Source organism: Nannospalax galili, unplaced genomic scaffold, assembly GCF_000622305.1.
Source record: "Nannospalax galili isolate Female #2095 unplaced genomic scaffold, S.galili_v1.0 scaffold92, whole genome shotgun sequence".
NCBI classification, from domain to species: domain Eukaryota; kingdom Metazoa; phylum Chordata; class Mammalia; order Rodentia; family Spalacidae; genus Nannospalax; species Nannospalax galili.
In genome coordinates, this window is record NW_008331545.1 from 2,898 (window position 1) to 17,815 (window position 14,918).

Genomic DNA, 14,918 nt, shown 5'->3' on the forward strand with positions numbered 1-14,918 from the left:
ATTGCGGAGCCATCTCTCTAGCCCCCACAGGCTAGCTTTGAACTCTTCATCCTCCTGCTCTGTCTCCCATGTGCTAGGATTACAGACCTGTACCACCACATCCAGCTCCAATCTCAGACCTTTGAAGAACAGCTTCATGATTCCCAGGACTCCCATCACCTTGCTGCTACTGATCCAGGCATTCATTCCATCAGGTTGGCACTCACAGAAGCAGGGATGTGCAAGCTGTGAGTGCTGGTGCATGCCTGTAATCCCAGTTTCTTGGGAGATGGAGACTAGAGGATCAGGAGTTAAAGACCATCTTCAGCTACATATGTTTGAAGCCAGCCTGGTCTACATAGGCCTTGTCTCAAAATAAATATAAATAAATAAATAAATAAGAAGATGATGAATGTTGGGCAGTAGGTGGACAAAATCAGCTGCTTGCTTGGGCACTGTTGGTGGGAATATAAATGTGTACAGTCCTTATAATGTACTGGAAATTTCTGGGAAAACCAGCAAATCTCATTTTTGCATACCTCCCTAAAAGATTTGAAATCAGTATATCAAATAGATTTTTGCATTCTTGTGTTCATTTCAGAACCATTCACTGTTTAAGTTAAAGTATGTCTCTCATCATATTAATGGATAAAGAAATTGTGGCAGCTGGGCATGGTGGTACACTCCTTTAATCCCAGCACTCAGGAGGCAGAGGTGGGGTGATCTATGTGAGATCAAGGACAGCCTAGTCTACATAGAGAGTTCTAGGTCAGCTGGGGCTACAAGGAGACCCTGTCTCAAACAAACAAACAAACCAAACCAAACCAAAAACAGCAGCAACAACAAGAACAACAAAGAAGGAAAATGTGGCATGTATATACAGCGAGAATACTACTCTACCTTTAAAAAAGGAAAGAAATTTTGTTATTTGTGACAATATAGATTAATTGAAGAACATTATGCTAAGTGAAATAAGCTAGGCAGAGAGAAACAAACACCACATAGCACATATGCAGAAGCTAAATCAGTTGAATTCAAGCAGGGAGAAGAGTGATGGTTATCAGGTTAAGAGTTGAGAATAGGGAGATGCAGATCAAAGGGTACAGAGCCTCAGTTAGATGGGAGGAATGAGCTAGACCTTTCCCCCTTTGAGATATGTTGAACTGTGTTATACTAAATAATAATGTACCTTTCAAATTGCTTACTATAAATCTAAAGTGACATTACCACTAGAAATTGAATCTGAAATATTATTTAACATGATCTAGTTATCCTACACAGTTTTATAAGTCATATCACATGTAACATATTTATATACAACTATAATGTTTTGATTTGCAAATAAAATTAAAGCAATTTAAGCATATAAAAACATTTAAAGAATTTTTTGCAAGCCTAGGCAGTGTAGTAAATATGTGTAATCCCAATATTTGGGAGGCTAAGGTAGGAGGATCATGAATTTAAGTAATGCCCCCCACCAAAAAAAAGTGAAGGATTTCTTGACAGAAGTATAGGCTTTCACTCCTGAATCGAGGGAACACTGTAAATTCCAGGGCATTCATTCTATGGAAATAAGATGCTCTCTCCCTGGAGTAGGTGGGGTGAACCTCCCAGAAAACCTCTAAGACCAAAACCCAATTCCTCTATCAAAAGCTGCACATAAAGGTTTCCTCAGGGCCTAGAAGTGTTGGTAATAGCACTTGCCTATCGTGAGCACTGCCCCCAAAAGTTTACCACAAAGCTCCAGTTGAATTACTTGAGCCACAGGAAACTGCTCATAAAGTGGCCATTTTGCTTTGCCATTTAAAAAAGCTTGTGTTACCTCATTGCCAGATTTCTGTTGTTTCCCTTTTCAGAAGGTATGTTTAGATTTTTCCTCCTCATTAAATATGCAGAGGGAGAGAAAAGCTATAAAGCATAATCTGAAAGTCTAGAGGTGCATACCTCCTGAAGGAAGTATTGCAAGCTGAAGGCCAGCCTGGTCTACATGGTGAGTTCCAGAGCTCTACAGAAAGACTGTCTCAAAAAAGAATGAATGAATGGTAGATGTAATTTTAATGTATTCAGTCCAGGAATATTTTAAAGTCATTGACTCCTGTTTAAAGAAAACCCAGTGACTATTTTGTTTTGTGAACTGTTGTAAGAGCTTCACAGATTAAGCAAACATAATGCTTTCTAGTATTTTTTTTTTTTAACCTCTGAAGGTGGAGAAAACACTAAATCTATCTAAGTATACCTCTCAGAATAAAACTGGATATAAAAACCACACAGTTGCCTGGTTTATGAAACCAGCAATAAAATATTAGTGCCTGGTTGGAGGACAGAATCAGCTTGGTAAAATTCCTTTTGCACTGTCTACTTTTAGAAATTATTTCAATGATATAAGGTATGAAAGCATACTTATTGTGTGGTACTAATAAGATACTTTATATAGATGGGAACCTGTGTGAAGTGGAAGAATTAGCCTTAGATCTCTGTGCATTTCATATGAAGTGGGAAGTGCTTGACACTTCTCTTTTTTCTTAAAGTGGTGCTGAGGACTGAACTTAGGGCCAAGCAAATGTTAAATACACACTGTATCACTAGGCTACAGCCCCAGCCCCTTGTTCTTTTTGAGTCATTAAAAATCCAAAGGGGGGGCTGGAGAGATGGCTCAGTGGTTAAGAACACTGGTTGTTCTTGCAGAAGACTTGGGTTCGAATCTCAGCACCCACATGGCAGCTAACAACTGTCTGTGACTCCAGTTCCAGGGGATCCGACAGCCTCTTCTGTCCTCCACAGGCATTGCCTGACATATGTGCACTTCCTACAGGCAGGCAACACATAAAATAAATATAGTAAATAAAATATTTTTTAAAAATCCAAAGGGGAAGAGATTTTAAAATATTGACATGTGATTCTTTTTTTAAATAATTTTTAAAATTTTTATTTTTTTATGTGTATGCATGTATTGCCTGCATGTAGGTAAGTGCACCCGTGTCGTGCAATGCCTGAGGAGGTCAGAAGAGGCTGTCAGATCCGCTGGAACTGGAGTTACGGACAGTTGTTAGCTGCCATGTGGGTGCTGGAATTCAAACCAAGGTCTTCTGCAAGAACAACCGCTGAGCCATCTCTCCAGCCCCTGACATGTGATTCTTTTGTGAGTCTGAAAGTTTTCTGGAAGTGTTAAGTTGGGATTAGTACTGGCAGAGCACTAGCCATAGGACAAGGAAGAACATCACTCCATTAAAGAAATTGTGCTTATTTTGGAAAGTTCTTATACCCACTATTAAAACAGTCACTGGGTTTTGTTTAAAAGGGAGAATATTAATCTTCACAGTGTACTATTTCCAGAACAAAATTGTAAACAGTAATGAACTCTGATCTCAAGTCCCTTATTAAAGGAAGTGGTGAAAATTACACTCATGCTTGAATGTTGATCCTTGAATGTATATATTTTTTGAATGCTATGAAAGTAAATGGGCACTGAATATGTAACTCTAGTGTCCAACTCAAAACATGTTGGCTATCAGGAGAGAAGGTAGCCATGTGAACTTTTGAAATCAGATACAATATAAAACAAATTTCTTCTTGAATATAAATAAAACTACTTCTGTGATTTCAGAGAGCTTGCTCAAATGGCATGGATCAGTCTCAGGTCTAATTCTACTTCAGGTCTAATTTTTTTTTTAAGAAATTTCAGGGCTGAAGATATGGCTCAGTGGTTAAGAGCACTGACTGCCCTTGCAGAAGACTTGGGTTCGATTTCCAGTACCCATAAGGCTGCTGAAGGCCATCAGTAACTCCAGTTCCAGAGGATCTGATACCCTCTTCTCACTGCCTCAGGCATTACATGACACAGGTGCACTGACCTACATGCAAACAATATACTCAAGCACATTAAATAAAAATAAATATTTTAAAAGAATAAAAGAAAATTTTTAATGGGGCTAGAAAGAGGACTCAGCAGTTAAGATCACTGGCTGCTCTTGCAGAGGATCTGGGTTCAATTTCCCAGCAACCACATGGTGGCTAACAAAACCATCCTAAACTCCAGTTCCAGAGCATCCAGTGCCCTCTTTTGGGCTCTGTGAGCTCTGCATGACATGGGTGCACTTACATACAGGCAAAACACTCATACACATAAAATTAAAATAAATGAAAGAAAAAAGAAATTTCATTTGGTGAAATGTGGCAGCACATGCCTTTAATCCCGATACCTGGGAGGCAAGAGTCTGGTGGATATCTGTGAGTTAAGGCCAGCCTGCTCTACATAGTGAATTCCAGGCCAGTCAAGGCTATATAGTGAGAACTTGTCTCAATGAACCAAAAAAAAAAAAGTTTCAATGCTCAGAATAATATATGATGACAAATTATTAGACAAAGATTTAATAACTATGGAATGGATTCTATAACATTCTTCCTTCATCTTCACCCAGAAAAAAATTCTTATAATATGCATTGGTTTATTTTGAGTATCTCTATATTAGAGTAGTAATCACATTGTATCAGATTTTGGTGGGTCATTTTGGCTGGTCATTTTGGGGTTGTGAATGCTCTTCAGTTGGACTGTGTACTCCTCAAGGGTTATTGTTTATGCTCTTTTCTCACAGAGATATGCTAGTAATTTCTGGCTATAAAAAGTATATCTACAACAATATAAACTCTAAATTCTCCAGATAAAACAGATCTGTAACACACAATTTACAAATAATTATTTACAATAAAATATGCAATAAGTATTGCAAAATTCATATAACTATCACAGAATGTTTTAGTTGATTTTAAACAAAATAATTTTTTTGGTTTGTTCTTGTGCTATATTTGGGATTAGACTCAGGGCCATTGTGCCCTTTAGACAAGTACTGTACTACTGAACTACATCCCCACCCTGTTCACCAAACTCCTGTGTCAGTGGCACTAACTGTAACCATCTATAGTTGTAGTTTTGAGCAACTGCATTCTGATATGAATGTTTATTATTCTTTTTAAGTAAATGAATAAATAGTGAAGCAACAAAGATGTATGTTGGGGCCTGGTGTGGTAGTACACTCTTGTAATACCAGCACTTGGGAGGCCAGCCTGGGCTACATAGTGAGTTCATTATTTACCAGATAAGGAAAATGCCATCAGAGTGCTTTTGCTTTGTCACCCTTGAAACTCACAGTTAAGATATGTGCAGGGCAATGATACTTTTATGTTTTCTTCTTCAATGATTTTTTTAAAACTTCTTTAATAATCAAATGTATTTTGGAATCTTATACTACATATATTCATACATGTATATATATACACATTTAAATGTACATATGTATTTTATACAATTTCAATTGATTTTTTAATTTATAAAATATTATTTTTATGTGTATGAGTGTATTGCCTGCATGTATGTGAGTGCACCCGTGTCATGCAATGCCATGGAGGCCAGAAGAGGGCTTCGGATTCCCCTGGAACTGGAGTTAAGGACGGTTCATAGCCCCCATGTGGGTGCTGGAAATCGAACCCGGGCCCTCTGCAAGAGCAGTGAGTGCTCTTAACCACTGAGCCATCTCTCCAGCACCTCAGTTCATTTATTTTATGTGTATGAGTGTTTTGTTTGCATGTACATAAGTGTACCACATGTTGAATCCCCTGGAACTGGAATTACAGATGGTTGTTAGCCACCATGGGGTGCTGGGAACTGAACCTGGGTCCTCTGTAGGAGCAGCCAGTGTTCGCAAGCACTGAGCCATCTCTCTAGCTCTCCTACTTAAACAATTTTAAATTTGGCTTCCTATTAACATCTAATAGGAAATTGTTTCCTTTTATTACTACTAAATGAATTGCGGCTGGGGATATGGCTCAGGGGAAGAACACTTGTCTAGCAAGCACTTAAAACTGTGAAAGCCCTAAGTTAAATTTCTGCACTGTGAAATAACAAAAAAAATTACAAATAACCCTCAATGAACAAATAATCACTTGGTTCATCTTATGCTTTGGATGTAAAATGTCCATCGGCTCCTATGTTTTAACCTGTATCCATAGCTAGTGGCAGTGTTTTAGGAGACTGTAACCTTTGGAAAGTGGGGCTTAGGCTGGAAAAGGTAGGTAACTGAGGAACAGGCTTTGAGGTTTGGATACTGGTCCCATTTCCTGTCCTATCTTTGCTTCCTCTTCTGCTGAGCTTCAAGCAGCTGCCACATGCTTTTGTCTTCACAAAGCCTCCTGAGGCTGTGCATTCCTTGCCATGATATGCTGTACTCTTGGAGTGGAGAGCACAAGTACTTTCCTCTTTCAAGTTGCCTCTTGTCAGGAATTTGGTCATAGCAACAAAAAAGGTAATTAATGTGGGTCCTTAATATCATTAAAAAATATGCATTTGTTGTGATTTGCTCTATTTTTAATGATGTTCACATTGTCTCATGTGGCCAATGGGACATAGTTCATTTTGGTCTCCTCAAATTGTCTCCCAAGTCCTTTTGACAAGCATCAATAATCTTTGATGGTTTCCATGCTTAGTAGTATGGCAGAATATTCTAAATTCATCCTAAATATTTTTGCCCAAAACTTAGGATCAGCTCTTGCTTTGGGAAATTCTTTTCACAGGCAGATGGTGTTTAGAGACTATACTATAGTGTGTGCTGGTTGAGACTGCACTAGTCCTTACTTCTAGGCATTCACAGTGGGCAAGTCCTAAGAAATATGCAGTTTTTGTTTCTTTTTATTTTATGTGTATGAATGTTATATCTGCATGTAAGTAAGTGCCCCCATGTCATGCAGTGCCTGCAGAAAACAGAAGGGGTCAGATCCTCTGGAACTGGAGTTCCAGACAGTTGTTAGCCACCATGTGGGTGCTGGGAATCAAAATCAAATCTGGGTCCTCTGCAAGAGCAGTCAGTGCTTTTAACTCCTGAGTCATCTCTCCAGCCCCAGAAATACACAGTTTTTAAATATAAAATATATATAATGAGGTCATTTTAAAGCATAACAATTTACAATTTTTCATGTTTTGTTGTTGTTATTTGTTTGTTTTGGTCTTTTTGAGACAGGGTCTCCCTGTAGCTCCAGGTAGTCTGGAACTCACATTGTAGACCAGGCTGGCCTCGAACTCACAGAGATCCACCTGCCTCTGCCTCCTGAGTTCTGGGATTAAAGGTGTGTGCCACCACACCCGACACCAAAAGTTAATCTACCCCAAACACCAATTTAGAATATTATAACACTACTAGTAATAACACAAAAATATATTTACTGGTAATAGTTTAATTTGCTTTTTATTATTACTTTGAAATTCTTTTTCTTAGGGTGCAGCCCAAAGAATGTATGGGTATGACTGACTTGTTTGGTGGCTGCTGGGGACTGAACACAGGAGATCACACTAGTATACTAGTACACGCTCCACCACTGAGCTACTCCCCAGCCCTATTATTGTGTTTTAAAATGACTTGGAATAGTTCTTTTCTGTACATTTCTGCTGCCAATTCCATATACACATAAGGTAATCTATTTCATGTAGCTTTTCTTTATATGAAATTACTTTTCAGTTCTGTTTTATAATAATGTTATAGTTCCCAAATCACATCTACTGAACAGATAAGAATCCATAAACTAGTGCTATTTTTGCTACCCTACTCCCTTCATCCTCATAGGTAAACATTTTTTGGTTTGATCATTTCACTTTTTAAAAACTAGGTAAATATCGATGGCATACAAGTTTTTCCTTTAACCTTTTTTTTTTTCCAGTATTTTCTCAAGTTCAGTGTTAAGTGCTTCACATCACATTAATTCCTTAAATTTGCATGGTACTCTACTGTGTGGATATACCACGATTAATGCATCCATTATTCTAAATCGGACACTTGGTTTATTTCTAGGCTTTTTCTATAATAAACAGTGCTTCAGTCAATAATTTCCTATATACCTATTTTCATCATTGTCAGATTTTTGAAAGTGAGTTTTGTTATTCCGAAAGTACATACATAGTAACTTTCTTAGAAGCTGTCAAATTCTTCCGTGTTGGGATTTTTCTCCCAATTTGTACTCCAAAAGGTTAAAAGTAAAAATGGTATGCAAGTACTCTTTTCCCCAAAAGATCCTTACTAATAGCCTGTATTATGAAACTTAGATTTTTGCCAAAATAATGCATGTGAAACTGTATCTGAGTTAAGTTTCATTTCTCATTACAATAAGGTTGTGGATGTTTTTATTCAAGAAATATTTGCATTTTTTTTTCCTATAAAACCTGTTTATATTGCTTGCCAGTTTGCTATCCTGTTTTCTTCTCTATTTTTAGATATTCATTATATATCAGGTTATTAAATTGTTACATATGTTACAAAAGGGTTTTTTACATTTGTCATTTATCTTTTTGTTCTGCTTGTGAAGGTTTCCTCCCTTTTTTTTTTCATAAAGTTTTTTATTTGATGTGGTGAAATTTACCAGTCTTTCCTGTTGCTGTATCTAATTTTGCCTGTGATTAGGAAAGTTTTCCCCCTTCTCTAATTTAGGAATTCTCCAACTATTTCTCCTACCACATATATGATACAATTTTTTTACATCTAAATGTCTGATCTTTTTGAAAGTTATTTGTGGAACAGATCTAGAGTTTATCTTTTTCCTTATTAATATCCAGTTATTTAAGCATTATTAAAAAGTTCTTGTCTTTCTCCCTGTTTTGAGACACCTTTCATGTATACTAAATTTCCAAACCCACTTGTTAGTTTCTCAGTTGGGTTTCACTGTCTTTATTCTTAATTATCAACAGTTAAATTTTATAAAAGTTTTATAACAATTTAATATCTGATGTGATTACCCTCGACTCTTTCTTTTTCAAGGCTTTCTATGCTTTTCTTTCTTTGTTTTTCCCTTTGTAATCAATTTCTGCTGTGGTTTTTAAATGTTTTTCAGAAGCTCTTTTAAGAGAGGAAGGGAAGGGAAAGGAAGGGGAGAAGAGGAAGGGAAAAAAGAAGGAAGTAATTGACTCCTGTCTAGATTTCTAGGGAATCTCCTTTTGGGATTGAATTTGGGGGTATACATTTTGGAAAAGCTTTACAACTAATTGTGATAAATACCTTTTTAAAAAGTCCTGTAGGGGCTGGAGAGATGGCTCTGTGGTTAAGAACACTGGTTTTTGCAGAAGACCCGGGTTCGAATCCCAGAACCCACATGGCAGCTAGCAACTGTCTATAACTCCAGTCCCAGGGGATCTGAAAGCCTCTTCTGACCTCCGCGAGCATTGCACATCATGGGTGCACTTACCTACATGCAGGCAATACACGTATACACATAAAATAAAATAAAATTAGCTGGGCATGGTGGCACACACCTTTAATCCCAGCATTTGGGAGGCAGAGGCAGGCGGATTTCTGTGAGTTCAAGGCCAGCCTGGTCTACATAGTGAGTTCTAGCACAGCTGGGGCTACACGGAGACCCTGTCTCAAAAAGACCAAAAAAATAAATAAATGAAAAAATAAATAAAATTACAAAAAAGTCCTGTAGAACATAGTATTAAATTGTAATTCCAGACTGTCTTATGACTTGTTTCCTTACATATTCTGAATCAGTTAATGACTCAATGACTCTAGCATTGACCCCTCCACTCTTTCCTTGCCTTGTCATTAGTCACCAAATTGAAAATTGTCCTCGATATCTGACCCTAAGAGTCCAGTGCTACTATCTTTTATCACCTTTTTTTTTTTTTTTAATGGACTGCTTATTTCATTTTATTTATTGTGATAGTCTTGCTATGTAGCCCAGGCTGGCCTCAAACTCGTGGACTTGTGAGGATCCTTCTACCTCAGCCTCCCATGTCCTGGAATTACAAGCCAAAATCATTATACTAGGCTAGTGCCCTGTTAACCAATCTTTTCATACTATAGACTATCATTTGCACTGCCTGTGTAATTATTGTTCCTTTAAATCAAGGTCAATCATGTTAATCCTTTACTAACATTTGTTGGCTCTCAATAAACTCAGTGCACCTTACCCTAGTGCATTAGGCCTTTCAGTCTTAGATCCCAGTCTCTTGTGATTTTGACTCCTATCATGCCACCCCTGTCATTTCTTCATCCCTCACATTGAATATTCCTATTAAAGTTAATTTCTTACAGTGAATGAACAGCAGGCTAGTAGCTACATGTATTTATACTTTGGTTCTTTCTCTTAGAATACCTCCCTGTCCCCATCCCCTGACTTCTGTCAGGTGGGAACTTAGGAGACTCAGTTCAAATGGAGTTGTTAATAAAGACTTTTACATCTCCTGGTCATCTTTATTTTCACAAAACTTACTTGTATCTTTATGTGATTTATCCCTCAGGAATTTCAAAGTGAGAAAGTGAGTCTTCATGTTTCTGTAGTCTCTAGTATAGTGCATAGCTTATAGCAAGCATTCAAATGTTTGTTCAATGAAAGAAAACAAATAAAGCTTCATTAGTCTGTAGTGGTTGAAACAAACAAGATATGACAGTGGACAGTTTGTTACATTATTGAGAGCTTTTGTTTGTTTTTCTTTGTTGGAATATTCTTTACTCTTTGAGGAACCACTAACAGGATTCATTGTAACAAGTTCAATATCTCTCTATCTCTTCCTTGCTCCTAAAAATAGATGTTGCTTTATAATTATTAAGATTAGAAAAGATCTCCTTGATCATTAATTCTTTCATAATTGTGTACATGATTAAGTGCTAATTTAGGTGATCTTGGGTAGAGAACTAAGTGCTGTAGTGATGGAATTATTTTATAATGCTACTCATTATTTTATCTCATTTTCCTCAATTCTGATTATGTTCTAATTGTTGAAATGATCAAATGTGACAACATGAAAAAGGGAAGAATGATATTAACAAAAAAACAAAGCACAACTTTGTAAGAGGGTGTCAAGTACTTGGAGTAATCTATTTCAAAAATTTCTAGTACATTACTATTTTAAAATATCAGTTTAAAAGTATAGGCTAAATTTGATAAAGTATTTAATTTCCAAATAGCATGAAAAACTCCAAAGCTGTATTTGAATATAAACAGAAATCTTTCTATTATTGAGTTAATATAACATAAAAATTCATTTATAACTTTAGGTGTCTATAGTTTTCATTTACAAATGATTGTTATTGACTGATTTTTACCCAACTTTATTTTTGAGAATATTACAAAAGTATTTCCCGAATTATACAGAGAGCCCTTGAACCGCATAAATATAATTTTCAAATGTTCTAAAAAGACACTAAAATAAAATTCAGTATTGCCACCTTCATCCTATGTTTAAACTTTTTCAAGATGATGATGCTTATCTTGTTTAAGTCACTTAACAGTTAAAGTTATCATACAGTTAAAGATAAGACAACTTGGTTAGTGGTAGCTTTACCTTAAAACTACATATGTCTACTTTTTAAAGTTTGATCTATAGTTTTACAATCATTCAAGGGACTGATACATTTTTATACAGTAGCTAGTTGATTATTCATATATCTATTTTTTGTTCATTAGGCATATTTCCAAAATTTAATTTTAATAACATTTTCTCCCCACAGCTTTTTTTTTTTTTTCTCTTACTTTGGGACTATCTTGCGTTCTGCTTTTTGAGTCTAACATGCACAAATTCTTGACATATTAGCTTGTAGGTTTAAACACAATTCCGAGTTTATGAACTTAAAGTTGATGGGGATGGCTGACCTATGTTCATTATTAGTTTACCTTATAAAAAATTTAAATGTTCCGTGTTTTTATCCTATGAAAAGTGACAAAAGCCAAGCAATCTAAATTATATATCCTATGAAGCTCATTGTTTGGGAAACCAATGTTTCATCTATAAACCAAAGTTTACATTAAAATATTCTAAGAATAAAAGATTAGACTGTATTTACATGAAATATGAAAACGAGAAATATTCTTAGTTACACAAGTTACAGTCCACCACTTATCTGTATTCCAGGAAAATTGTATCTTAAGAGAACTCAGAAAAGCAAGACAACTTGAAGTCAGTTGTTTTCTTATACTTTTAACTAGAAAAAGTGTCAGTAGTGGATGTTAAAATATCAACATCCTAACTTTATATACAGAAACATCACTAAGTTCCATTGTTTACATCTAAATATTTCAGGACTGACCACCATTAAAGAATAACAAAAGAACTTTTTGACTGTGACTTGAGATCCCAAGCTACATGTTGTCATTCAGACTTGTATTTTAATCTATTTTTCTTTTGGAACATTATTAGTAAATTTTGAGATGGTGGATTGTTGACCTAGTGATACATGTATAGAGCTTGGCCTCTGAGTTAATTAAATATGAGTTAATAATATATTATAAGGAAATTATTGTCTTTATTACAGTTATTAGATAGTTACTCAAATTATAGCTTGAAAGGAATGCAGAGCATGGAAAACTCGGGATTAAATTATGTATTTGAACCTTAGGCCAGCGTTTACTATAGAGACAGTTTGCTGCTAAAAGAGAAATTGTATGTCACTGAAATTAAATGCTTTTCTGGGGATGGAAGATTCCACTTTTTAATGAAATTACTGAGTGTGGTGTAGTGAAATGATTAAAATCTGTATTCCGGGAATGTGGCAGGGAAAAAAAAATCAATAAGTGCTAGCACAGCTTTGCTGCTCAATGTGAATCCTAAGAATGAAATAAACTATTACAAAAATAATAATTAAAAACATATCAGCACATTAATTTATTTAGCATCAGTCTCCTGAGACATCGTCGTCACTAATTTTTAGCATACATTTTACTATGTAATGAGCAGCCTTCTTTTGAGATACCCCCATTAGACAGGCAGTATTGCTGCCCTTCCCCCAGTGCTCCTGCCTTGCAATCATTGTACTTGCACTTATTATGTTACAAATGACCGAGGTAAGGCTGACATTCTCAGTGCATGCAAAAAGACCTAGTCTGCCAGCTTTTTTTTCTTCCTAATGAAGCAGCTTTGTGAAATCTCCCCATGTGTTAATACTAATGAAGATCCTCCAGCACAATTAAAATCACAGCCAGTGGTTGAGGAGGAAACATAAAACAATGGCATCTTTTAAGATACATCTAGCCACATGTATGCATAAAAATACATATATGGTCAAATTATTCTTTATAGCTATTTTTACATGCTCTTCATCCTGAAAATTAAATTATGAAATTTGTTAATTATATAAACTTTGAGACTTTAATGTGTTTTTAAGGGCGGAGGGAAAAAACCCACCTTAATGTTTTTAAAAAATTACCTTCATTGGTAAGAAAGTGTTACCAAGGCTGATATTTCTTTTCTTAATCGTTTTTAGGACGCTGTGGGTAGACTTTGTAGGGGGGAACGGGGTTTACTTTACCTTTAGTTTAACTTGATTGGATGAGGGGTGTGGGAATGGGGAAGGTTAAAAATTGAGTTAAGTTGGTTGAGATTCTGGGGGTCGAATAGTGTACTGCGTGTATAAAGATGTGAGTTACTGGGCTGCTCTTACAACCTGATCTTTTAAAGTGTTCAGTTCCTACAATTAACTAGCTGCTTTTTAAAATCTCCGAAACTAGAAATAAATAGAAATTACGGTTTACAATTTGTACGTAAACTTTAAAACGACTATTTAAACGTCTTTCATTTAAATTTTGACTCCGTGCATAAACATTACAGCCAGTTTAATTAGCCCGTGGAAAGAAAAGCATTATACCTTGGGATCGTCTTGCGGTCTGCTTTTTGAGTCCTAACATGCACAAATTCTTGGCATATTAATTTAGTTCGTGGGCTTAAACAGTATTCCCAGTTTATGAACATTAAAGTTGGTGGAGATGGCTGACCTGTGTTCTCTATTCGTTTACGTTTTAAAAAAAACTTGTGTTCCCTTTTTTTCCCTCTCTGAAAAGCAAAACAAAAAAATTTAAGTTTCTTAACTTTTTCCTGGGACGAGGAGCGGAACAAACTCAAAGATACAGTATTCTTGGAATGAAGAAGCAGCCCCCTCCCTTGGCTCCTTTAGGAGCTGATAGGTCATTTATTATTGGAACTGAAATGGTATAAACAATTCTCTCTCTCCTTTTTTCCCTTGTTAACAGCAACTTTCATTGTTAGAGAGAGAGGAGAGAGAGAGAAGCCTTGTTGGTTGACGTCACTTGGTTCATGAAGCCTTCGCCTAGAAGTGAAGCTGCTGAACAAACCTTGAGAAGAATCATCTCCTGCTTCAATCTGCTGCTGGATAGGAACTAATCAGAGAGAGAGCGGCGGAAGAAGGAGACGGAGGGAGTCAGGGCTTTCCCGATCACAAACCTCACGTCCACTCCAACTCCGTAGACTTTTCTTGGAGAAATTATAACAGAAATAAGGAAGCGGTGGGGATTCCAAAAGCTTAACCTTCATCTGGGGAAGGCGAAAATCCCATCCACCGTAACTCTCAGTTCGAAAGTAGAGGTGAGTTTGAGCCGCTGGGGTGCGAGAGGTGCGGGTGAGATGGGAATTCCAAACAGTGTGAAGCCGGGAGCGAAGCCCGCGGCATCGGGGAGCCGGGCTGCCGCAGCAGAACTCGGAGCCGCCCGCCGCTGTTTACCCTCGCCGCTCGGTGTGTCTCTTTTGTTGTGCGGGCTGCGACGCTAGGGTGGCTGTGAGGTCCCGAGTGGAGTTCGGGGAGGAGGGCGATGAGACGCGGTCCCGGGTGGGCGTTGCGGGGGGGGTGCGGTCTCGGGAGAACGGAAACTTTATTCTGAGCTCCGGCGCGGGACTTCGGGGAGTCGGGCCTCGCTCCCGCGGCAGCCGCGTCCCCCCATTGTGCCGGCCGTTCTCGCCGCCCGGCCTCGCGGCGCCCTCCTCTTCCGCCCTCTCAGTCGCCCAGGCCGCCTTGGCCACCCGCGCCCCGCGGCCAGCTTCCCGGTAGCCCCCCGGCCCAGCCCGCCCCGGCCTGCCTGCCTCCGCCCCCTCGCCGCCAGCTCCAGCCCAACGGCGGGTCTCCCGCCGAGTCGCGCGGCCGCCGACTTTCCAGAGGCCAGCGATGGGGGGGGGGGGGGGG

At 37.8% G+C, this 14,918-nt stretch overlaps 1 protein-coding gene across 1 annotated transcript in view; it reads left to right on the forward strand.

Moving 5' to 3' along the window:
* The first annotated feature begins 10,819 nt into the window (after positions 1 to 10,819).
* The window catches only part of LOC103728727 (bromodomain adjacent to zinc finger domain protein 2B), a 186,261-nt gene continuing 182,162 nt past the window's right edge, over positions 10,820 to 14,918 (forward strand). The window contains exon 1 of the mRNA XM_008826688.3: positions 10,820 to 14,326. The gene's annotated coding sequence lies outside the window, so the exon portion shown is untranslated. The remainder of the gene's footprint in view (positions 14,327 to 14,918) is intronic.